The 23,743-nt window shown below is 39.2% G+C and overlaps 1 long non-coding RNA gene across 1 annotated transcript; it reads left to right on the top strand.

Moving 5' to 3' along the window:
• The first annotated feature begins 6,988 nt into the window (after positions 1–6,988).
• Positions 6,989–21,293, top strand: LOC113458924 (uncharacterized). Its single transcript, XR_012578855.1, has 3 exons — positions 6,989–7,309; positions 10,962–11,150; positions 16,240–21,293. It is a non-coding gene; the product is annotated as an uncharacterized LOC113458924 (long non-coding RNA).
• Positions 21,294–23,743: the final 2,450 nt, after the last annotated feature.

Here is a 23,743-nt window from a genome sequence, read left to right as displayed (position 1 = left end):
TTCCCAAAATTTTAGACCTAGCTCTTCCTTTGTTGCAGTCTATTATATTTCTTTTATTCAATCCCAAGGATGTTTCTTTTTCCTCCCCATGATTTGCTCATAATGGAGGATGCTAGTGCTTAGTGTCCTAGATGCCTTCCTTAGATTAGCCTCACAAAATAATACATAGCTTGATTAAAACAAGAACAGATCAATTTCAGACATTGAAGGGGTAGTGCATCTTCGCTGGCAGCCACTTCAAGTGTTCCTGAGCATCCCACTGTGCCTTGATTTCCTCAGCCATAAAATAAAGATAAAAATAACAGCTTTTGGCTTAATTTTTTAAACCAAAAATCTCCAAAGTCTTTTGTGGAAGAATGAGATGTATATACCTAAAGTTCATTACTATATCCACCACATGCATGTGATGCTTGATATCTCCCTTCCCTCCACTCCCCTCCCCATTCCCCTGTATTCCATCCTTAGATTTTGTCTGTGCCACCCTGTTTGACCTCTTTTCTAGTTCCTGTATACATCTCACCCATCATCTGCTCTTCCTAGGGTCTGAGCTGCTGCACTTTTCTCATGATGAATCTCTATCTATATTACCTGAAAACATGCTTAGTTGCAACAAAATTCTTTTTTCTTTACTTCTAGTGTTTGTAGAATATCTTGGATTAGAATCCTCAGCAGAGCTAATTAATGCAGCCTATAATGGTGCATTTATAAACGTAAGTGATCTGAAAAATGTTGAATAAGTGGTTACCATTGTGTACTGCAAAGTTCATGAAGTTAAACCTATGCAGGACGTTAGAGCATCTCAGGTCATTGATTTAAACCAGCACAAATTCATTTGGGAAGTAGCAAAACTCTCTTGAGCTGGATACTGTGTTGACCCTGCTTTTTCTTTAATTTTTTTTCACATGGTGATTGTTGACCCTCTGAACAGTAAAGGCTGGAGCCTCTTCAGGACAGTAAGACATTCCTTCTTGTCTTTCACACTAGGGATGCTGTCTGTAAATGTGACAAGATTGATCAGTCAGCCATTAGTATTGATAATAGAACAGTTAAGGAATAAACAAGAGGGAAGAAAAGGATAGATGGTAATACAAGATAATCTCTAACAGGTTGACTAAAACGAGATGTGCCTTTTCTAGCCTTGATGGTCTTCAAATGTCTCTGTGTCAGCTCTGAAGTCAATTGTCCTAGAAGAGGGAGCAGACTCTGGTGGCAGTGGGATTTTGCTGCTGCACACTCACCAGGACAGCTCATTGTCTGCTGACAGCTTGTTCCACATGTGGTTTATAAATGAACCCTCAAAGGCTCGATGTTTGGAAATCCAGTTGAAAATTAATGTTTCATCCAAAACCCTAAACCAGATGGTACTTGGCCAGTACTGCTGTTTGGAGCATTTCAGTGTGTAAATAGCTGGCCAGCCTCTTTTGCTGAGGGTCCTCTTCTGATTCAACAAGCTATAATCCTCTTTTTAATGTTTGGACAAATCATTCACCAAAGTCATGGCAGGAGGCTGTGATTAAATGTGCAGTTCTACACAACTCCTAGAATTCCTAAAATACCTAGCTAAAGCCAGAGTCTGATACACACCAGAAGCTGTGGGAAACAAAAAATGTATTTTCTAGTCTCAGTGACAGAAACTAAATTAGAGCTCAGAAGCCAAACACCTTTGCTGGAAATAGTCTACCTGCTGATGCCAGTAATTGCAGCTAGTCTGCTAAAATGAGCCAAAATGATCATTGTCACTGGCAGTGTGCTCTGAGATAGAGCTCTTGCAAGCAAAGGGCTCGATACCGAGGTAGCAGGAGTTGATATCACAAGATAACATGCACAATTTCTTTGGAGGCTTCAAGCACATATCAGACACCTGGCATGGCCTCCCCATGCTACATCTGCAGGAAGGCATTTCCTTGCTTTCTTTCTGTGATGGAATATTTCTTTATGGGTTTGGGCCATACTCTACATTATTTGGCTGTACAGCAGTTTGGACACCAGTGTTTTTCTCTAAAACATGGTTCTTTGCCAGATCTCTCACTTTAATTGTACACAATTTGTTTTAGTACAGAAAAACAGAGGGTTGAGCTGCTTTGAGCTGGAAATGTTGATAAAAATCTGGAAGAGTCTTTTACCTCATTACAAAGGTCTTTGGAGACATTTTATTCTTATCTTCAGTTTAACAGTTCAGACTTTCCATAGTATGTGCACTTAAGAATGAATACCTTTGGAATAATATAGAAAGTGATGAGATATTTTGAGACAATGAATTAATTCTATCTCTGTAATAATTTCAGTTTGCTCAAAGAAAAAAGGCTAATATAGGCAAACTTGGATTTTTCCAGCAGTGTGTGTCTCTCTGAAGCATGCCAGGAGGAAAAGAAAAGCCCACGCACAATGCACCAGATGTGCACAACTGTGTGTACAGAGAATAAATCTTCAAGACAGGCTGCTGCAATGTATTTTTCTTCATCCCTTACAATGTGCTTGAGATGAGTGCCTTCTAGGCAGGACTCTGGGAAGGATGAATATGTACTATCCTCAGTCTGAAATGCTCTGTGGCTGTGCTCACCCTCTATGAGCTCCTCAGCTGTGCCCATGCTCAGTCCTGAGGTGATGCTGCTGCCTCTCTGCAAGGCACTCTGCTGGCTGCTTCCTCCAGAGGACATCCTCTGCTATTCATGGGACTTCTAAACAATGTAATTTGCTCCTACATAGCTGCTTAACTTCAAATAACCTAGTGCTAAATAGTTCTGATCGTTTTTAATGTTTTGTGAGGAGGGAAAGGAGGCTTTACAAGCACTGCTGGTATGAGCGTTCACTTAGCATTGAGGTGCCATAGCTGTATCACTTACAACCATTAGGAACTGCACCCATGCTCTGGTGACAGTCAATAAGGTCACAATAATACCAAAATAAATACCTGTTGCTATATCCTCTGATTTATTGCTTACTAGCATTGCCATATTTTTAAAAAATTTATTCTAGAGATTATGGTCTGCCTTGACATTACTTTGTGTTAGTTTTTTTGTAAAACAGTGCACAGTGAGGAATTTATTCTGGAAGAAATTTCTTAAACATTGATAGAATGCAAGTGGCACCTTTATACTGACTGCCTTTCATTATTCAAGACAGGAATGCTGCATTGTGTTGGCGTGTTTTAAAAGGAAAAAGAGGAATTATTTTACTGCTTTTTGCCTGTTTTTTAAATGTTTAATATGGAATTTGAGTAGTGGTTCATATGGCATTAAGTACTCAGAAATATGTACTGTTACTCAATATGTATTTGTCATTTCTGATGTTAAAAGCTATGAATATATAAAGCAATCAATGTGAATCCTACTTCTTGCTCACTTTCACACGTGCAAATCCACAGAGCTCAAGATCTACTAGGAGCAGCTGACAGCTGGTAAAAATAACTCTCAGTTAATACTGTATCTGCTTACCTGGCTGCAAAACTTCTGTAAAACTTCATGCTGAATCTAGTGATTCCACAAAGACATTTTTCAATAATGAAACAGAAGATGAAATGCTTCAAAGGAATCAGCTCTTGCTGACACAGGGCAGAGGTGCATGCATTAAAATGGTAAAAGCCCCTAGTCCTAAGTCTTCAAGTTGAGTAAAGTTTCGAAAAATTTATCTAGCAGTGGGAATCCTTGAGGTTTATAAGTACAGTGGTGACATTTTAAAGACTGTTGTGAAATATTACCTTCATGTAGAAAGATACTGATTCTGTTCACCTCTCTGCCCTTGTTTGTGGTTCAGTTCATGGGGAACCAAGAACCGTGGTACGTCTGCAGGCCACATTTTTTCTTCATATAGTCCCTACTCAGCCACAACTTTGCTGCAGTTTGGTTACACATTCATTTTGACAGGTGCACTTCAAATTTCTGTTCAAATTTCAGCAAAAAAACCCTTCTCATCCAAGTTACAGCTCATTATTAGTGACTGTTAATGTTATCTCAGGGCTTGCTAGACAAAGAAACTGCAAACACTACACTGAGCACTGGATTAATCAGTGTATTAATCAGAGAATAATCTAATGCAGAATAAGGCCTGGCAGTTATGGCTATAGTGTTGCCTAGGAGTCAAAACACATCAAAGTAATCTTACAATAAAGTGGCCTCAGCCATCAAAATCACTTTTATATATGATTAGGATAATTTACATCAGAGGATTATATTCCCTGATGTTTGGGAAAGATTTGTAGACAGAGCTGGAGGCAGTGGAGGAACTGTGCCAGAGGATGCTTAGATGAGCTGGCCTGAGTGCCAGTTCTTGTTTGTACCTGGTAAAAGCTTGCACTTTTCGGATTACAGCCTTATCCAAGTGTCTGGGCAGAGGGGTGGATAAGCTGTGTGTGTGGTGGCTTGCTCATAACCTTCTTCCATTTATGCTGTTATAACCATGTTAGGCCACGCTGACATCAAACACTTTGGACGGAATGAAATTTGTAAAGATGGTAGATTTAATTCTGGACATATAAATGAGATTTTTATGCATAGAGGGCATATGAAATGCATAAAAATGCATTTCAATCACTAACAATCTCTGAGAATATGGTTTAGAAAACATGTGTGCCAGCCAGAGGAAAAGTGAATTTTGTATTAATTTTCATAGAAAACATGATAAGATGGAAATGGAAATCTGCAGTGGTCAGCCAGATTCCAGAGGCATTGCATTTTCTTGCCCTCTAGGAGATGTGTGGGAGAGAAGCATTTTCATGGATCTTACAGTGCTGCACTTGGCACTTGTAAAAATGTGGTTAAAAGTACACCAGCATTTAATGGAGGAACTGTTTCCACCAGCTCTGCTCCTGTATTTGAAGAATTCAGTGCTATGAGGGGAATCCTGGCTGCCTTAAGCCCAGAGAAACATTTTCCTGGGTCCTCTGTGCTGGGAGGTTTAAACTAGCAAGGAGGGATTGGCTTTGCCCTCTTGAGCTTCTTAAGGTTTCACGGTTGCAGAGGCAAAGTGACTTACAGCTCTGCTACAGCCTTTAAACCTTTTCCTGCATATAAAATTTGAAGTGCTGAAGTGCTAAATTGGCTGAGCTCTAAGCCAGTTTACCTCTACATGCATAATGGTTTAAGCACTTGAACACAGTCAGAGGTTCCTGTTGAGGACAAAGTGCTGCAAAACTTCTGTGTCTGGTGGGTTTCCTGTGCTTTGCTTCACATCTTGCTGGCCACAACCTGCAGCCTGACATAAATGCAAAGACACTGTGGCTTCACCAGGATAGATAAATCTGCTGGTTTGAAGGCTGTTGTATGTTGAATTTTGTCACAGACATCTTTTCATGGAAAACTCTTTCCTCAGGATTTTTCCTCCTGAGAAGCTGAGAGGCCTCAGGAAAAAAATGTAAACAATGGTTATCTGCTGCTGTGGAATGCAACAGGTGCATCTGTGATTGGTCTCATGTTGGTTGTTTGTAATTAATGGCAAATCACAGCCCAGCTGGCTTGGACACAGGGCCCGAGCCCCAAACCTTTGTTATCATTCTTTCTGATTCTATTCTTAGCTTACCTAGCCTTCTGGTGAAACCTTTTCTTCTATTCTTTTAGTACAGTTTTAATGTAATATATATCATAAAATAATAAATCAAGCCTTCTGAAACACGGAGTCAGATCCTCATCTCTTCCCTCATCCTAAGACCCCTATGAACACCATCACAGAATTTGTTTTAGAACTCATTTCTCTAGATATCTGCTATCTATTCATCAATGTGGGTATATAAATAACTTTGTGAGTCAGGGGACAGGGCTCTTCACAATTTTCTCTTGAAAGGTATGGTAATATTGAGCTTGCTGTGACATGAAAAAGATGTGTTTTAAACAACTGGAGCTATGGAATAAGTTCTTTCTCTCAGTTTCCTCAGCATTTATTCACTCAGGAATTACCCTAGGGCAGCCTGGTAGCCAGGAGTGCAGAAGGAGGAAGATGGGCTTCCTGAGCACTGACTGAACACTGAAAAAGAGTTTGAAAGCAAAGGACAATATTTCTAATTTTATTACCACCACCTTCATGATGAACAAGAGTAAATGTGCAGCTAAAGCCCAGCTAAAAACTCCTTCCTTTCATATGCAGAGTCACTGATGTCTGATGGCAAAGGCAGTGCAGCAGCTAGAGATAGATTAGTCCAGGTGAGGGGCTTTGCTTGTTTGTATGTTTTGTGTTGTTTGTGTGTTTTGTGTTGTTTGTTTTTTTAGTTTACACAGAGTGAAGTTAAGTGATGAAATGTTAGGTTTGTACAGGTACTTTTCCGACAATGTGCATAAAAATGCTCAGATTTCTCCATATGAAAAGCCATCAAGAGATCCAGGAAAAACTAAGAAAGTAAGAAGAGTGACAAGTTTTTGGCTTTTTTTTTTTTTTTTTGCAAGCAAGGAATGGTGGGTCTACAGCTGCTTTTTAAGGTGTATTCTGCTGAATTATGAAACTTACTAACTTTCAGACATAAAACTGCATTGTATGGTTGACTCTATTCTCTGCTGCTAGTCTTTCAGTTTTCACATTGAAAATCATACATGAAACTAATTCTTAGGACTGAAAAATACACCATGGAATTCCCTTTAGCCTCACAGGCATTTGGTCCTTGAGATCACAAACTCAACCAGGCTGCCACCAATCCTGTCTCCTTTAATGAGCTCATCCATTAACGTTGGATAACTCAACATGCAATATGAATTTATTAAAAATTCATCAAGAAAGTTCAGAATCTGTTTTAGTTCTGTGTTTTTGGAATAGCTGACTAGTATTTCTAAAAAGCGAATCCTGGAAACTATCTCCAGTGTTCTTCAGTGATCTAATATATAAACAGGAATTGTGCACTTCTAAAAGTGTTATAAATTGACACTTCCATGCACTGCTAAAATATTCACCTTTGTCCTGAGGTGACGTTATGATGCTTGTATATCCCCATTCATCTGTTCTGTGCCTTTAAGACCGGCCCTGAAGAGTGGAAGTTTTGTTAGGGTTTCTCTTATCAGGAACACAGAGGAAAGCGGTACATAAGACTGTTTTTTCACTTCCAGCTTCAGCTTGCTGCTTTTGCTTGCTCTCTTTTTCTGCTCTTGCTTCTGCTCTGCTTTCTGCCTCTGCTTATTAGCTAGCTCTAGCTAAAAAGTCCACATTGCTTCCTGGACTGTTTCTCCTCTCCTGTTCCTGTGACCATCTCGAACCTGCTCCGGACTGGGACCCGGGAACACCGAAGGTTCGGCTGCAGCGGCTGGCCCAGCGCCGGAGGGACTGAGAACAGAGCAACCACCCCCCCGAAAGAGACTTTCTGATTTTGCCATCTTTCTCAGAGCGGTGTCATCAGGTATTGTTCATTTTGTGTGCTGGGGGGTGCGGGGCCAGTCAAATAAACAGGTTCTTTCCACCTCTCTCCGAGGAATTTTTTCCCGAACCGGTTGGGGGGAGGGGCCGTGTGGGTTTCGCTTTCTGGAGGGGCCCTCCTTTGCAGATTCTTTAACAAATTTGCCCTAAACCAGTACAACCTTCTTGAGACAGGTGAATTTCTAAGGACAAGCAGGAGGTCTGTGGTGCTGCTGTGGAGCTCCAGGTGTACCACTACCAGACATTGAGACCATATGCAAGCCATACATGGTCCCACTCACCCATTTTCCAGCACCTTGGTCACAGAATTTTAGGCAAATGTTGATTAGTATTCATAGCAAAATTTTGCACCACTTCATTTCAAACACAGGTGCTATTCTCAGCTTGTCAAAATACCAGTAAAATAAATGAAGCAGAATGAAGGAAAATTTTAATACAGCTCAACTTCTTCAGTGTGGTTAACATATTCTTCAGATAAAAATGGTGCAAATAAGCAAATGTCCTTTCAATTAAGAAATACACTTGCTCTTTTAATTGTGCTAATTTGTTTCTAGCTAATATTGAGAGAAGACATGACTGATGCCTTTATTATGAGTTTATTGTTAATAAATGAGAAATCCATCTCAATTTATTGGGAAAATAATGGATATTGTTGGAAAAAGGGAGATACAAATGCCAGCACCTCAGAAAATACATTCATGAGAATTATGATTCTGCAAGGCTCTATTTTTACTGTATGATTCTTTTTCCCCTACTGAAAAATTTAAGAATTGCTTCAATTTTTTAAACAGAAGATGGTTAAACAGAAGATGGTGGTTACAGAAGATGATATTTATTTTAATTCCTTATTTAGTTATGTAAAATGTTCAAGATTATTATATTTCAATATTATTATAAATTATTTGATTTCTGTGAAACATGGACAAAAGGACATGGACAAAAGGAAATGGACAAAATTTCCTAAATGTCAAGGAAAATAATACCTTCTGAACCAGTAACCTCAATTTGTCACTCCCAAGCGTGAGTAAAAAATAAAGCAGAAGCTTAAATATTTGAGAATTTTAGACTATATTCTGTATCGAAACATTTTTAAAGCTATAAATAATGCTAGATAAATTTGTTCCTTGGAATGAAATGTGACATTTTTCAACAGAAAATTATAAATGTACCCAAAGGAAAGGCTGTAACTCTTTAGTATATGGCCAAAAGAAAATCAAATGAGTCGGTGTTGTAATGAAGAAAAGGATGAATTTCTCCTAATTAAAAAATCAGATAGCAGACATGCCAGATCTTTAAAAATCAGATAGTCTTAAACTCCATATCTCTTTGCCACACAAATGCCAACAGAGCTGCAAATGGAGCAAGCACCTGACCTCTGTAATTTCTATAATGTGGCAAACAGAGCAGGGACTTCAGAATCTCTGCTGAGGTGGTGTTTCCAAAAGTGATGTCAAGGTAATTTTCCACCCTGCCCCTTAATGCAGTTAATAAGATACTGAAACTCTGCAGCAATCCAAGTCACTAATTGTTCATCTTCTTCTATGCCAGACTGTTTTGACAGTGACTTCCTAGAAAAGAGACAAAAATCTAACCCTCACTGGCAGAGAGAAATCTAATATGAATTAAAATTTGTTAATACCCCTGTGAGAGTTTCAGGACTGCTCTTTAGATGATTTACCCTTAAATGAGGTATAAAACTGTCGTCATTTAGATAAAGCTTAGTTACAATTATTTCTCCTTGCCAGGTGGGATTCACCAGTGTCTCTTGTCTTTGTATAGAAGATATTAGCAATATAGGATGGAGCAAAGCAGGGCTGGCTGCTGTCTTCATGGGATGAATTTATTTTCCTAGCTGGCTTAGACTACAGTCTCAAACACACTGGTTACTCTCAGAAACATGGTCCTTGTTAAAAAAGAGCATAAGAATGAATCTATATATGAAATTATATGTTTTTCTTTTCCCTCCAGCAAAATATTAATAATTAAGAACAGTTGTTACTTAATATACTCTTAATGATAGTGTTTTCCAAGGTTTTCCACATTGCCAAAATCACACTAAAAGAGTTAACACTTGTTTCTCAACAAATTATAAACCACAATCCTTTTACTCACTGGGAAGATAAAACTTAATTATCAGGGTATTTTCCAGTTAATTCTATGTTCCAATCTCATTTAGAGAGGGTAACAATTGCTATGACCTAACAATTAATTTTAATAATGAAAAAAGAAGCTGTGGTTTAAATGAAATTGTTTCTAGAAAAAACAAAATGAGGTATTGCATTCTATCAATTTAAGAAGCTATTTTGAATATTCTGATTTCCGGACAGACAGCAAGAACTGATGTGCAAGGAAGAAATAAAAATAAGTCAGAGGGAGATAGATTGTGGATAAACAAAATAAATGTGGATTTTGGGCCAAAGAAGTTGAAAAAAAAGGTAGACATGGGTTACACACAATTGGAGGCAGCAGTTAATACCAAAACTCTATCAAAAAAGAAAGGGTAAATTAAGATTATCAGAGGGCAGAATTTATGGAGCTGCTCCAGAACATCATTGTTGTGAACAATGGCATTAAAACAAAACATCTCCTATGGATGTCTGTCCTTTATCCTCTCCCTACACACTGTAGATCCCTCATCCCTCCCCTCAAATGTGAATGCTTCTGCCTTCTTGCATTTCAGCCATTTCCCCTGGGTTGTCCCTTCCCTCTGCAGCCTCCCCTGCTCTCTGGTCACCGTTTGGGAAAGGCCCTGAGGATGTCAGTGCTCCCAGGCTGTAACTGTGCTGCTCAGCTGTGTGTATTTGCTGGCTCGTGTGCATTTGCTAAGCTGCCACCAGAGCAAAGAAAATAGATAATTGTCGAAATTGGGTGGCAAAATTTGTGTTAGATGAGGCACCATTTTGTGCTGCTCTCCCTATTCAGCTGCCTGTGCTCATGACAGCATTTCCTTGGAGACTGTGCGCTGGCAGATTTGTTGGAATAGGCTAATGACTCCAGCAGCTAAAGGGGAAAGATACTGAGAGGCTTACAGAGAAAGGGCAGGCACACGGTATTTCCACTTCCTTGAGAAGCTTAGGGGAAAGAATGAAACTATTTAAAAGAAATTTTGATATTCAGCATATGATTTACTGATTTTTCATATCTTGTGGACAGTGATAGGGCAAAGCTTCATGTATTCAGGGAACAGATCCAGAAGTAAGTTCTTCCTGTTCTCATCTGTGGCATTAGAAAAGTTTAGTGTGTGAGTCCCCGGTGAGCAGACAAAAACCTGCACACAGGGTAAAGTCCCTTAGAGCAGACAAGGGTACATAACAGTACATAGGAGCTACACTAGCCCAGACAGGCTGAGGGCACTGGAGAAAGAGAAAAGAGGGAGAGGAGGAAGCATTTACACAAAACAAAGTACAGATTACTGTAATACATGTTAACACTCTCATCTTACCATAAAGTTCCATAATAATACCACCAAGTACAGTACAGCAGTGGTCACAGTCCCCCAGGTCCTGATTTCACCTGGTGTAGAGTTCATTTCCTCAGGAGCTAGTGCAGTGCTGTGTTTTGGATTCTGTAAAAGAATAATGCTGATAACACATTGAAATCTTAGTTGTTGCTGAGCAGTGTTTATATTTAATTAGGCACTTTTCAGTGTGTCGTGCTCTGCCTGTGGGCAGGTGCACAGGAGGCCAGGAAGGAACATGGCCAGGACAGGTGACCAGAACTATCCTAAAGGATGCTCCATGGCACAGCAGCTCATTCCCAGTATTTCATCTGGAGGGAATTGACTGTGAGGGGCCAATTTCTGTCTGGGGATGGACTGAGAAAAGGTGAGTGTGTGGAGAGCAATTGTACTGTGCCTCACTTGTTTCTCTTGGGTTTTTATTCCTCTCTCTTTCTTCTTTTGATTGCAATTATTATTGTGTGGTTATTATACTTTTATTTTACTTTATTTCAGTTATTAAACTATTCTTATCTCAACGCACAAGTTTAATATGTTTTCAGTTCTCCTCCCCATCCTATTGTGGCAAGGGTAAGGAGTAAGCAAGTGGCTGTGTGGTGCTTAGTTGCCTGCTGAGTTGAAACCACTACCATTTTCCTGTTACTTTCAATTCCATAAAGTTTCTAATATTTGCCCAGGAAAATTTGTCTCCAATCTGTCACATCCTTTGTTAGCTTCCTACCAGACCACTGCTGTCTAAGGGGGAATGCCACCAAGACTCAGGGGGACACCTAAACTCATGAGGCAATTCACGTAACCTTACTTAGTCTCAGAGTACTGGAAAAAGGCTTAATGCTTTTCCCAGTCTCTCCCAACAGACTGGAGCATGGCATGTTTAGTGCCCTTTCCCCACGTGAGCTCTCCCATCCTGGAGAAAAGGATAATGGCCCTGAACAAAGGGATGAAAAATTTGCTGGGCATCAGCTGGCAATTTCTGTGGCAGAGTTACATTTACCACAGGGTAGAGTATCTTCTCAACTTAAGAGTAAGTGAAAACAAGATTGGTGAAAACATTTTTTTGGTGTGTGGGTGTGTGTGTGTGCCCACATGAGGGCTGACATTTCCCATTCATTCAGCTTCAGTGTACACTGTTTGGATTCCCAGGTATGAATATCATCTTCTATGAACATAAATGCTGTCATTGTCCCTTTTGGGATTGTGTGTGAAGTTTGAAGGCCTTGATAGTTTTATCCAACTTTCCAAAATTTCACTTTTTAATCTACAATTATAAAATACTTTGAGAAACATCCTTGGTGCACTTGAGTTACAAGAAAGGTTCAGTTTCACAGCTCTGGTTTAATCCAAGCTGTTGCACACTTGCCAGTGGCAGCATTTGGAAGTCACATAGTTTGACTTTTGAAGACTGATCACGGAAATTCTTAAGCTGTCTAGACAGCAGTTGTCTGTTTTATACTCCAGCTTTCTAAAATAGGTATCTAAATGGTGCTTTCCTTTTGCCTCTGACTAGCAAGGGAGAATGGCAGAGACCAGATCAATAACTTAGAAGACTTGAAGAGGCCATGACTGCTTGCAAAAATGAAAATAACAAGGCATCTCACAAGACTGACGGACTACTGCTTCTCAGGCCCTAAATCCAGCACATTTCATTTGCTGTGCTGATATTTCCAGCCCATTTTAGCATCTGTCCTCTCCCTGGTACTCTGTTTCTCTCTGGTAACTGAGAATTCAACATGTCAATTTTCCTGTTATAACAGGACCATGTTGAAAAATAAATAAAAAATATATAAACTGAAAAGCAACTGTGAACAAGACAGAAAAAAAAAAATTAGTCCTAGATTTTTTTACAGAAGTAAATACTCCCCCAGAGTCTGAAATATGATACAAAATAAAAAGGATCTTTTAATCTGCAGGATAGGGCTGTGCAGGGGAGTGAGAATTTTTGGCAGTTTGTTTTGTGGTAAGTGATAGGTCTGAACAGTGAAAAGGGGATTCCTGTTGAGCCCAGCCAGGCTCTGTGATGCACATCTCATCCTGCAGTTCTGGATCCCAGGCTGGCTCTTGGTAACCAGGGTGTGCTCTCAGCACAGTGCAGAGCTGCTGCCCTCTGCATTGTCTGCACTGCCAGGTCAGGGAGCTTTCACCTTGCTGAGAAGCAGAAGTTTTACATTGCCACAGAGACATCTACACAGCCTCTGCTTTGAGAGAAGTGTCCATGCTTCTCTGAATTGCGGAAAACACACTGGAAAATTTGTGTTTATCCAAGAATGGGCTTGCTACTGGCATGATTGCCTGGGAGTCTGGCTCTCAGACAGGTCTTCTCTTTTTGCTCAAGTCTCATCCCAGGAGCCGGCATATTCTGAGTCATGTGTCTGGCAGATTGGGACATTTTGGCCCCTCTGGTGTGATGCTTTGGCTCTAAAACCAGGTTAGAGGCTGGGATAGGGTAGAGCCTTCTCAGGTTCAACAATTATCTTTCTTGGAAGGAAACCTGTGACACAGTTAGCAAAGAAAATACAGATACAGAATCACAGAATAATAAGTTTGGAAGAGACCTCTAAGATCATCGAGTCTAACCCATGCCCTAACACCTCAACTAGACTACAGCACCAAGTGCCATGTCCAGTCTTTTTTTAAACACATCCAGAGATGGTGAGTCTACCACCACCCTGGGAAGAGCATTCCAGTATTTTATTATTCTTTTGGTGAAAAACTTTATCCTAATATCCAACCTATACCTTCCCTGACAAAGCCTGAGACTGTGTCCTCTGGTTCTGTCAGTGCTGCCTGGTTGAAGAGACCAAACCCCACCTGTCTACAGCCTCCCTTCAGGAAAATGTAGAGAGCTATAAAGTCACCTCTAAGCCTCCTCTTCTCCAGGCTAAACAACCCCAGGTCCTTCAAATGTTCCTCACAGGGTTTGTGTTCCAAGCCCCTCACCAGCCTTGTCGCCTCCTCTGCATGCGTTCAAGCATTTCAATGTCCTTCCCAAACTGAGGGGCCAGAACTGGACACAGTCCTGCTGCAGCAGGAATGTGCCTCTGGGTCCAAGTGTGACGTTGGACATGCCAAGCACACTATGAAATACAAGGCTTCTCTCACCAGCTACTCTCCTCCCTTCAAGCTGCTCATGCTGCAGAGAAAGCAGCCCAAGGTTTCTGATTGCTAGCTGGATTCACATAACAGATAGGGCAGTGGCCAGCGGAGATGGATCAGGAATTTGCTTGCTGTGCTAAAAACACTGGCTACTTTATCCCAAGGAAATTAGACACCGTGTTGTGAAGCTGAGAAGAAACAATGTTCAGGTGAAATCGTACCTCCATAAAAGAAGTGCCAGGGTACTGGCAGACATTGCTTTTACTGCCAATTTCATATGAATGGCATTCACTCCTGTAGGATGGACAAAGAGATAAAACTTGTAAGATAGATAGAAAAAAATAAATAGTACAAAACCAGAGACTTCCACAGTACTCTGTTCTACATTGAGATACTTCTGGTAAGAACTGGAAGTTCACACCATGCACAGCAATGTAACAATGACTGTAGATTCCTATCTCAACATCACTCAGAGATGTTCATTTGGCTTTATTTAAAAAAAAAAGGCACACATTTCCTGCTTCTTTAAAAATCCAGCATTCTTCCAGTCATAACTATATTTCAGTCTGTCATTCTGATATGCAAGTGCAATTATTTAACCACACAAACATTTTGTGAACAAAACAGTTTAAAGAAATCATCAACAAAAAATGAATGGAAAAATACTCATCAGAAAATATCTTTTCATCCTCTCTTCTTGATACTTTCACATTAATTTTTATTTTTTCACATTTTGTATTTTAAATGAGGGCTAATTCTGTTGGATTTTTGAAAAGTCAGGAGAAAAGCCTTCCTACATCAGAAATAATTGTGCTGTACAAACAAACTTTGGAGTAGTTTTTATTGTGTCTTTTATTAATGCAAGCATATGTGTTTGATTCAAATGTGAATTACCTTGTCATTTTTTTCAATATTTTTAAAGAACTTGTTCAGATTAGTTTAATTACTCTTACTGTGTAGCCCTTTAATGGCATAGGAATTTAGCCCTGGGTGTAAAAGCATGGTTTAGACAGCTTATTTGGATTTTGAATCTGCTCTGACCAGACTGTGTGCATACAACATGAATCTAAATGTACGAAGTCTGACCTGTCAAATGCATACATGTGGTACAGATGACCTACATGGGCAGGAAAGGCTGCTTGTTGGACTAGAGAACATTTGAAGAGGAAATGCAAAGAGGTAATAAATGACTGATAAATTTAATTTACTGCACTTATTCTGCCTAAAAGTTCTTTGTTTTGTGTTAAATGCCCTGAATTCAGAACAAGTCAGGTTCACTTTGCCCATTGAGATGAACTATGCAAATCCCAACTGTAATTTATATTTTATAGCTTGGGTGTTGCTGTAGAAATAGAATTCTTCCAACCAGTCTCTGCACGTATTTTGGCATCTATTTATTGCAACTGCCTAACAAAAAGCAAACCTCTTTGTTTTGCAATCACATTGACATACATTAAGGGAAGCACATTTGTGATTTGTCTCTTTTTAATGATCTCATTAAAAAGGGTGAGGATGCTTAGGCAATTGTCATGTCAAAGTTGATTTAAACTCTGTATACAAGGTACAAAACATTAGATGCATTGGTATATGGCAAAATCCATTTAGAGTAATTCTAGATGTAAGTATTGTGGACACCTGTTTACAGACTTGCTGCTCAAGACCAGGCTCCTGTTACAGACATGGAGAAAAATACTAAAAGAGATAATGCCTACAAGTACCTGTTTCTCTGCACTAGCTATAAAGGGAGCTCTGCTGTGTGACAAACTCAATTGTACAGGTTGTCTTTGAAGATATTTAAAGTTCCTACCTTGTTCAGTATTTTCTGTAGTAGCAGAGGGGTTCACATCCCTGGCAAAGAAGCTTGGTGCATAAGATGCAGCTTACAGACATGACTTGCATTTACAATAGAAATGTTTTTGTTATTATCCATTATTATGATCAGAAACCTGGATTTCTGAAGTAAGTGAGCCCAAATATTCTGTTCCCTGAAGACAACAAAAAAAGATGATTAATCTCTAAATTTAGAAAATGTTAAGATGGCAAATATAGCCAGCTATGAGGAATCAGGTTTGAAGTTGAGACAACCTAGTAGAAATTCAAGAGGCTTTAGAAGAAGGTTAAGAAAAGTAGAAACAAACAGTTGTTAAAATAGTTTAGGATTTAAAGGCACCGGGCACTATTGAAATCTGACAACACCAATTTTCTTAATGGCTTTCTATTTTTTCATTTCACACATCTTAAAGTCTTCCCCTCCCATGCTAAGTATGGAGCATTTATGATTGTGAAGTATTACATTCCCTTGGTGATAATCGTAGTTTGCCATTTATTTGGCAATAATTGCTTATCTTTCTGTTCCACTCTAGGGAGCATCTGAGGACACCAGCTGGCTGTGCATTATTCTCCCTCCATCATCTGTACTTACAGACAAATAAAAGAAGCCTTTGGGAAGAACTAATGGTTTCTTTTAACCTTCAAGTGTGCCCCTTCGGATAGTATGACCCTTCTTTTTTAAATCCCATGCTTCCTGCTCTGAAGTTTTCATGGCTACAGTACAGTTCCCACTATACCAGGATGTGTCTCAAATCATTCCATCTCCAGATCGAACATCAGGCATTTTTCTGCACCCCAAATTCTCCTTGCTCTCTTGATATTAAGCTGGAAATCTAATAACATTTTTTCACTTTTAATCTTCGTGAAGTGCCTCCACTGCAAAAAGACAATAAACCATTGTGCTAGTAGTTTGAACAGTCATTTGTCATCCATGGAGCAATTATGCTCAGAAAGAGTAGACAGAATGGACTGCTTTCTGCTAACAGTGCAACACTGCTTTAGAGCAGAAACTACCCTCAACCAAGCCCAGCTAATGTGTATGTGTCAAAAATGATGTTTCTGAAGCAAAATCTCAGGTACTTAAGGTATTCCTATTTCCTCCCCCAGACGTCTGCTTAAGCTGATGAATGAGAAACTGCCACTCTCTGGTATAATTATTGTCTGAAACAATATTTGCTGATAGCTGAATGTCCTTAATATTGATTACCTGGAAAGGTCAGAATGATTCCTTGGTATTTTATTAGCTTTATAAATAGAAATGGCAAAGGCAAAACGTGAAAGGTAGCAATGAGGAGATTAAGTGGAATTAAAAGTGTGAAAATGGGAAAAGCAGTGAAGATATCTCAGGAAAAAATATCTGTGCAGAATAGCAGGAAAAATTTATTCATTTTACGGGATGTATACACATAATTAAAATAAGTGTTATGAGGAGTAACAGAATGCCAAGAGAATTGAAAATATGCCACCAAGAATAATCAAGAAAAGGTCACATTTTCACTTAGATTTAGATAGTGTCTTAGTTGCATGCATAAGAAAGAGACAAAATGTGATTGAATTGATGCATGTAGCAGAACCACACAGGTTTTTGAGCTACATGAAGTGCCACAGCTATTGAAGTTAAAATGAGAATTTCAGTCAGCAGCAGCATTTTATACCCAATAGTCAACAATACTTTAGAAATGGCTTAAGCCATAAATGAGCCTGTGTCCTGGTAACGGCCAGGGCAGGGTTGATTCTTGCAGAAGCCAGGAGGGGCATGACCAGGACACAGAGGTTGTTTTACAGCAGCTCACATCATTGCCAAGGCAGGGAGAGGGGAGTTTCCCCAGGACACGGGGTTTCTTCTGCTCAGTGACTGTGGCAGAGGGAGTGCTTGGGTGGCCAGGGAAGTGTGGCTGTGGTTGGGTTGGGCCAGGCTCTGTGGTGACCATTTTGCATCTGAATCACTCTCTCTCCTTTGTACACTTTTGTTATTAATATTGTTCTTCTTACTGTTTGGTTTTTCATCTCATTGCTGTTTCCAGTACATTTTTTCTTATTTCAGCCTGTGACCTTCCCCTTTTGTGCCTCCAGTTCTCCTCTCCACCAAGGGGGAGGGAAAGTGGGTGAGCAGCAGGTTTGGAGAGCCTCAGTGGGAGCACTAAATTGGGGAGTACCATTCCTAAACCACAGCCTAATAGCTCCTCCTGGTTCATACCTTGTTCTCTCATAATTTTTTCTCTTTCTCAAAGTTGTCATATGCTGTCTGGAAAGCATCCTGTTTTACCTCTAAGCAGGAAAAGTCCCATGAGATTTTCTGCTAAATGGCATTGCCAAAGTGCTGAAGACTTCATGCTCAGAGGTCTGTGACCATCGTAATATGCAGATGAGAGTTCTTAGCAATACACAAAGAGAGAAACAGTCACTGATAGTTTTGCCGAGCCTGTTGTGTGTCACCACCAGCTGAAGTCCACTGCTACTGACCAATTGTTCCTGTCAGTCGGGGAAATATATTTGTTCTCTTTGTTGTTTTCAGAAAAGGTTGGAGAAGGAAATCCTACTGTGAGGATGCACAGCTGTCCCAGTTTACCTCACAAGCTGAAAGTATTGCCACCTAAGGTACCATTCTGTTATCAATTAAGTTATCAAGATACATCAAATCACATCTCATTGTATTGCCACTAAGCAAAACTAGGACCTATTTACCACAAAGCATGTACATTTCTCATGTTATTGCCAATTTTAAAAATGAAAGAAGACATACTCTGTAAGATATGAAGAAATAGTTCTGAGAAACCATCCCTCCATGCCAATAAATTGTTTATGCTGCTTTAATTTACATCAAATGACAAGATTGAAGCAAAGAAGCCTAAGTATTGATGGTGTTAGGAGACTCTTTTGGCCTAGTACTCTCTGTGATAGCCTTTTTGCTAACGTGTAGTCAACACTCCAAAGGGATTCCAGTTCTCTTACACCACTCCTATCCTTTCTCACTAATCTGGAATAGGAGAACTGCAAAAAAGCCCCAAAACCCAAAGCCAAACTCTCCCCCTCTCTGACAGTGACACTCTCTTCTTTAAACTACATTTAAAAAAAGATTCATTAAATCTTTCCTTGAGAGAAACGACATTTGGATTAGGTTGTTAATTTCAGTTTCTGTTGAAGAAATTTCAGTTCACTTAAATTTGGTGTTATTTTTTTACTGGTGGCTTTCTAGATGTTTATAAGCAAGTTTCCCCTTGAAATTGCTAGAGGAGTGTGTGTGACTTCAGGAAAGCAGTGCAGAGGTGACAAAAAGATCACGGTCCTACTTTGTTGGAAACTAAATGCAACACCTCTCATGTCAGCATGTTCCTCAGATTCCAGGATGTTCCTCAGATTCCAGGATGTGAATGGGTGCAAGAGATCTGAGATTCAGAGCAGATCTTCAGCTGAGAGGGGAAGCAGAGAGATGAAGGCTCTGGCAGGAAGTTTTTTCTGCCCAGTAGCAGGACTATTTTTCCTTTTCTCCTTTCAAAGCCCTGCAGCTTCAGCTTTTGAATCCTTTCATGACTGGAGGATCTCAAATGGCACAAATCATCCAAGCATGCCATCTTACATTTGCATCAGGCTAGCTACTTATCAACAGCCCTCTCAAAATATTATTTTACCATTGCAATTATCTAAGCTCCCTTAACAGATCAGAGTGCAGCCATCTGCTCTGCACTGGGCTAACCCTGAAGCCTAAGAAAATGTTACAACTCATAGAAATCACAGCTGCTTATTTACTTAATCATATTAAATGTAAAATATTATCTTAGTTCTTTCCCAGATGAACGAACTTCATATTGTTTTCTGGAAAAATTTCAAGATGTTTGTATCAGACTTTGGAAAGCTGTGTTGGTGTTAAATACCAAGAAGACTATCACTGATGAAATTACAATATAATGAAAGTAATATTCCCAATTTCATCACCAGGTGGTTGCTGCAGATTTTTATAATTGTAAAGCCCTTGACTGGGCTTGATTCAACCTTTATGTAAATATTTGATAGAACTAGAAATTTACTGAAGGGCGTAATGAAAGGTTTACATTTTCAAACGCTTGTGCTTTAGAGAGAACTACTTATATGAATATTTATTTTTTGATAACATTTGGTTTTATATTTATTTTGGGGGTAAATGACCAGTTCATATGCAGTTTGATATATGTACATGAAAATCAGTAAAATGTACACTTACTGCAAGTAAATTGAAGAATCTTGAGGTAGTGTATTTTCTCAACTAAATTAACATTAACTAAAAATTAAATCCTTAGTTTCAAGTTACTCTAATGAATTAAAAACAACAGGCAATGTATAGCTGGACAGTAAACTCTTGAAAAATGTCAAAGAGTTTACATTTGGATATTTAAATTCACTGGAGGTAAAGTAAGAACTTTTTTCTAAGAAACTTGAACACAAATTACAAGAAGTTAAGTATATCAAATGTTTAAAGAGGAAGTATTAATTCTCAGATATTCCTCCCTGGTTCTTTCTATACACTGTTGTTTTCTTGTCCTGAGTCAGACTTTTGGTATAAATGCAAATCTGTAAACTAAGAAGTATCATGACACATATTTGGAAATAAGAATTCTTTGTCTCAAGTATTGCTTCTTTACATTGATGGGCTTTCAAGGGTGACTCCTGACCAAAGTGAAAATGATAAACAACAGTCCTAAAATCAAAGCAGTTTTCTTTCCATCCCATTCCCTTGTTGAATTACTTTTGCTCTTACTGTTTTCCCACTACTATCTCTACATTTCCTAATGTAACTGTCTTTAAAAATGTTGTGCCTGTTTTGAGTCACATTTTACTGAAAATAACACTTTCTACACCTGTCAGAGTCAGACAGCACCTCAATTTTTGACAATGCTTTCTTGTTCAAAATGTGGTTTGACAGGTGTATCAGACAGGGACTAAAGCCAAAGGCACCACTGTAGGAGAATAATTTCTGAGCCACTGAGGATAAGTGCTAATCACAGCCTCTGAAGGAACAGATGGAGTCTATTTAGTGTCATCTGACAGCCTAACATTAGCTCAGACAAATTTCTTAACCTGACGAGTGGCCAAAATAAAGATGACAGTGTTCAGGTGTTACAATTTGTTGAACAAAGGTGTACCTAAGTTCACAGTGCTGTGGGACTCAGAGTATTAACTGTGCCTAGCTCTGCTTTTGGACTGTGAACAAATGCTGCTTTGTTTAGCAGAGAGCAAGGTTTGTGACTTGAAGCCAGACATAGTCTGTGCTAAAGAAATACTGGAATACAGAAGGCAGAAGATATTGGAGATCCATTCAAGGATTTAGCTACTCAAAGACACATCACAGCTCTTCAGGGGTATGTTTTTGCAGGTAGCTACTACAAATGGTCTGAGAACAGTTACATTCTCTCTGCTTTGTCAGCAACTCAGCCTAGTTTATTCTTTTGTGTAATAAAGACTGGTGTGGTCATGGGAACAGTGTGGCTTCCTTTGTACATTTGTTCCAATTAAGATTCATTGATTAGGACTGTGAGAGCTGAAAATTGTACACACAGTAATTTCTCCTCCATTGTAGTTTCTAACTTCTAGCAGATATTATTTTTATTATTCCTTAAAGACTTTCAGCATACTTTTAGTATCACACATCATCCAAATCAAAGTCCATTCACATCTCACAATATGATGCCCTTATCCTCTCCTGCAGACAAAATCTCTTATGCTCATGTCTTAGCACATTCCTGCTTTGTTGTGCTGAGGTATCTAACAAAACTGTAAACAATTTTAAGGGCAAATTCTTCAGGATTATAGACCTTTATCCAACACCAGTAGTTTGCTTTCAGCGTAACATTATTGCCTCCTCACCAGGCAATTTAATAGACTTGTTATAAATCCTGTATTTCTATTCATCTTCTCCATCTTTTCCAGCTGAACTAATTCCTGTATGTCCCCATGCTTTGTTGAAGCACATATAGATGAGGTCTGCTTAATTTCCCTCTTCTAGTAAAAATCAGTCCTTACCAGAAAAGTTGTCAAATTAGTCTCTAAAAATCTCTTTGACAGTCTGACACCCTGAATTTTATATTTTTTCACAATTTAACACCGTGCCTTTGTTTAATTTTCATATAATTTGTCACCTCCTTCTTGTCTAGCTTTTATTGAGTATTTTACTTTTGCAGTTTGCATAGCTGGGTTTGTTTATTTCCTTTGTCTCTTTCTCACCACTTTTCCCTCACTTTCTGAGGTGTTAAGGCGATAGTTAGAGATTAAGTCTGGCTTTGAACTTCCCACAATAGACTGTAAGAGTAATCACTATTTAAGCAGGGAAAGGGAAAGGAAGCTCTGCAAGTGTGACAGTATCAGCTGAAGCAGAGCTTCATTTCTCATTATTCACTGATGAACTACAAATGTCGTACTCTCCATGCTCACTGGCTGCTCTTGCTGGGCATGCCCAGTGTCTAATCTGGATCTGGAAGCTCTGATCTACCCTGATCTGCTGCCCCAGGCAAGCTACATGCCCTGGAAGTCACTGAGAGATGGAGAGGAGTCCTCAGGTCCTGGAGGGGACACAAGTCACTGGTGTCACTTTTGTGTAGACAGTTATGTTGTCCTTGAGATGTGGGCTCCTGGGCCTTATACAAAGTACAGAGAATTAGATACTCTTAGAAATGCAACTTCACCCTGATATTGAAAAGTTTAGGATTGAAAAATCTCCAGTGAGATGTATCCAGTTGAGTCACTCTAGGGATATATATATTTATTGCTTGTTGAGCTTGGCTTCACCTCAAGGCCTAGTTATGCTGTTTTTGAAGTCAGCAGGAGTTTTCTCTTCATGCTGAAATGGAAGAAGGATCTGAGCTGCAAATATGTGCCACAAGACTAGCAGCAAGGTTTGAGCCCTTGGGCACTTTTGCCATGGTGCCAGGCTTGGATGACACCTGGACAGATCAAGAGCTGCCACATGAACCAGTGCTGGCTCCTGTGCGTGACAAGCTGTGTCATTCTTACCTTTGCAATTCCTAACAGCCATCAAGAGAAAAAAGCTCAGTGCAAAAAGCCACATGATTCAAATATCCTTCCTGAAATATAAATGTATTCCTATCAGTAGAGTTGCTCTTGATCTACACCCATGTGAAAGAGAACTGCAGCAGCCCTGAAAATCATTCAGCACAGAAAATATTGATGGGCTCCCTGCTGTCTCACTAGGATAAAGCAGTGCTTTTAAACTTCCACTCCAGGTAACTAAATCCTAGAAATGAGGTCCAAATCATTCTCACCAAGGGAATGCTAACTAAGAATTACAGGAATCCAGTACACGTATGCAGCAATAAAAATGAGATCAAATACTCAAACAAAAATAAAATATACTAAAAAATGAAGTAAAAGAAAATTAAATTTAAAAGTTGCATTAGTGTTCAGGCATTCAGTCAAAAATGAAATTAGGTTCTAGAACTCTGAGTAACAGTCTTCAACATTTCCTTTAGCTAAAAGCAAAGGAAAACAAACTCCAGTAAGATGTTTAGCCAGCATTATTCTTAGTAGTAAAAACTACCCTGCTTCAAACAGCAACAAGAACTGTGCCATGGTTTTTGTCTTTTTAAAGCTTCATATTAAATGCAGACATAAGCATTTGTAAACATACTGATGGAGAATAAATGCTGTGGCTCCCAGTACAAAGTCCCAGTAATTTGAGAAATGTGCTGCCTGACTGAAGACTTCAATATTTCTGTCTGGTAATTTATTCACTTCCCAAATCCCTGACAATTCTAGGAAGCATAAACTTAAATGTTTTTATTGCCTTCATCAAGCAGTGGTAGTGAGACAGCTAATGGTAAATAGGCCGTCCCTGGAAAGTAAAAGTGTCTAGAGTTGGTTTTTCAGTCCAAATGCTGCCTACAAATGATTTATTGTACCAAGAGATACAAAAGTTAAGCAACATGAGAGGAGAGATTTCCTGTCTTTAAATTATAAAGAAAAATATTTATTTCCCTTTTAATGGTCTTACTGTGTTGTCTTAATCTTGGCAACAGAAAGATGTGTTATTGCTCACTCAGAAGAAAATGG

Source organism: Zonotrichia albicollis, chromosome 2 (genome assembly GCF_047830755.1).
Source record: "Zonotrichia albicollis isolate bZonAlb1 chromosome 2, bZonAlb1.hap1, whole genome shotgun sequence".
Taxonomy (NCBI): Eukaryota; Metazoa; Chordata; class Aves; order Passeriformes; family Passerellidae; genus Zonotrichia; species Zonotrichia albicollis.
This window is presented reverse-complemented; position numbering and strand designations above follow the sequence as displayed.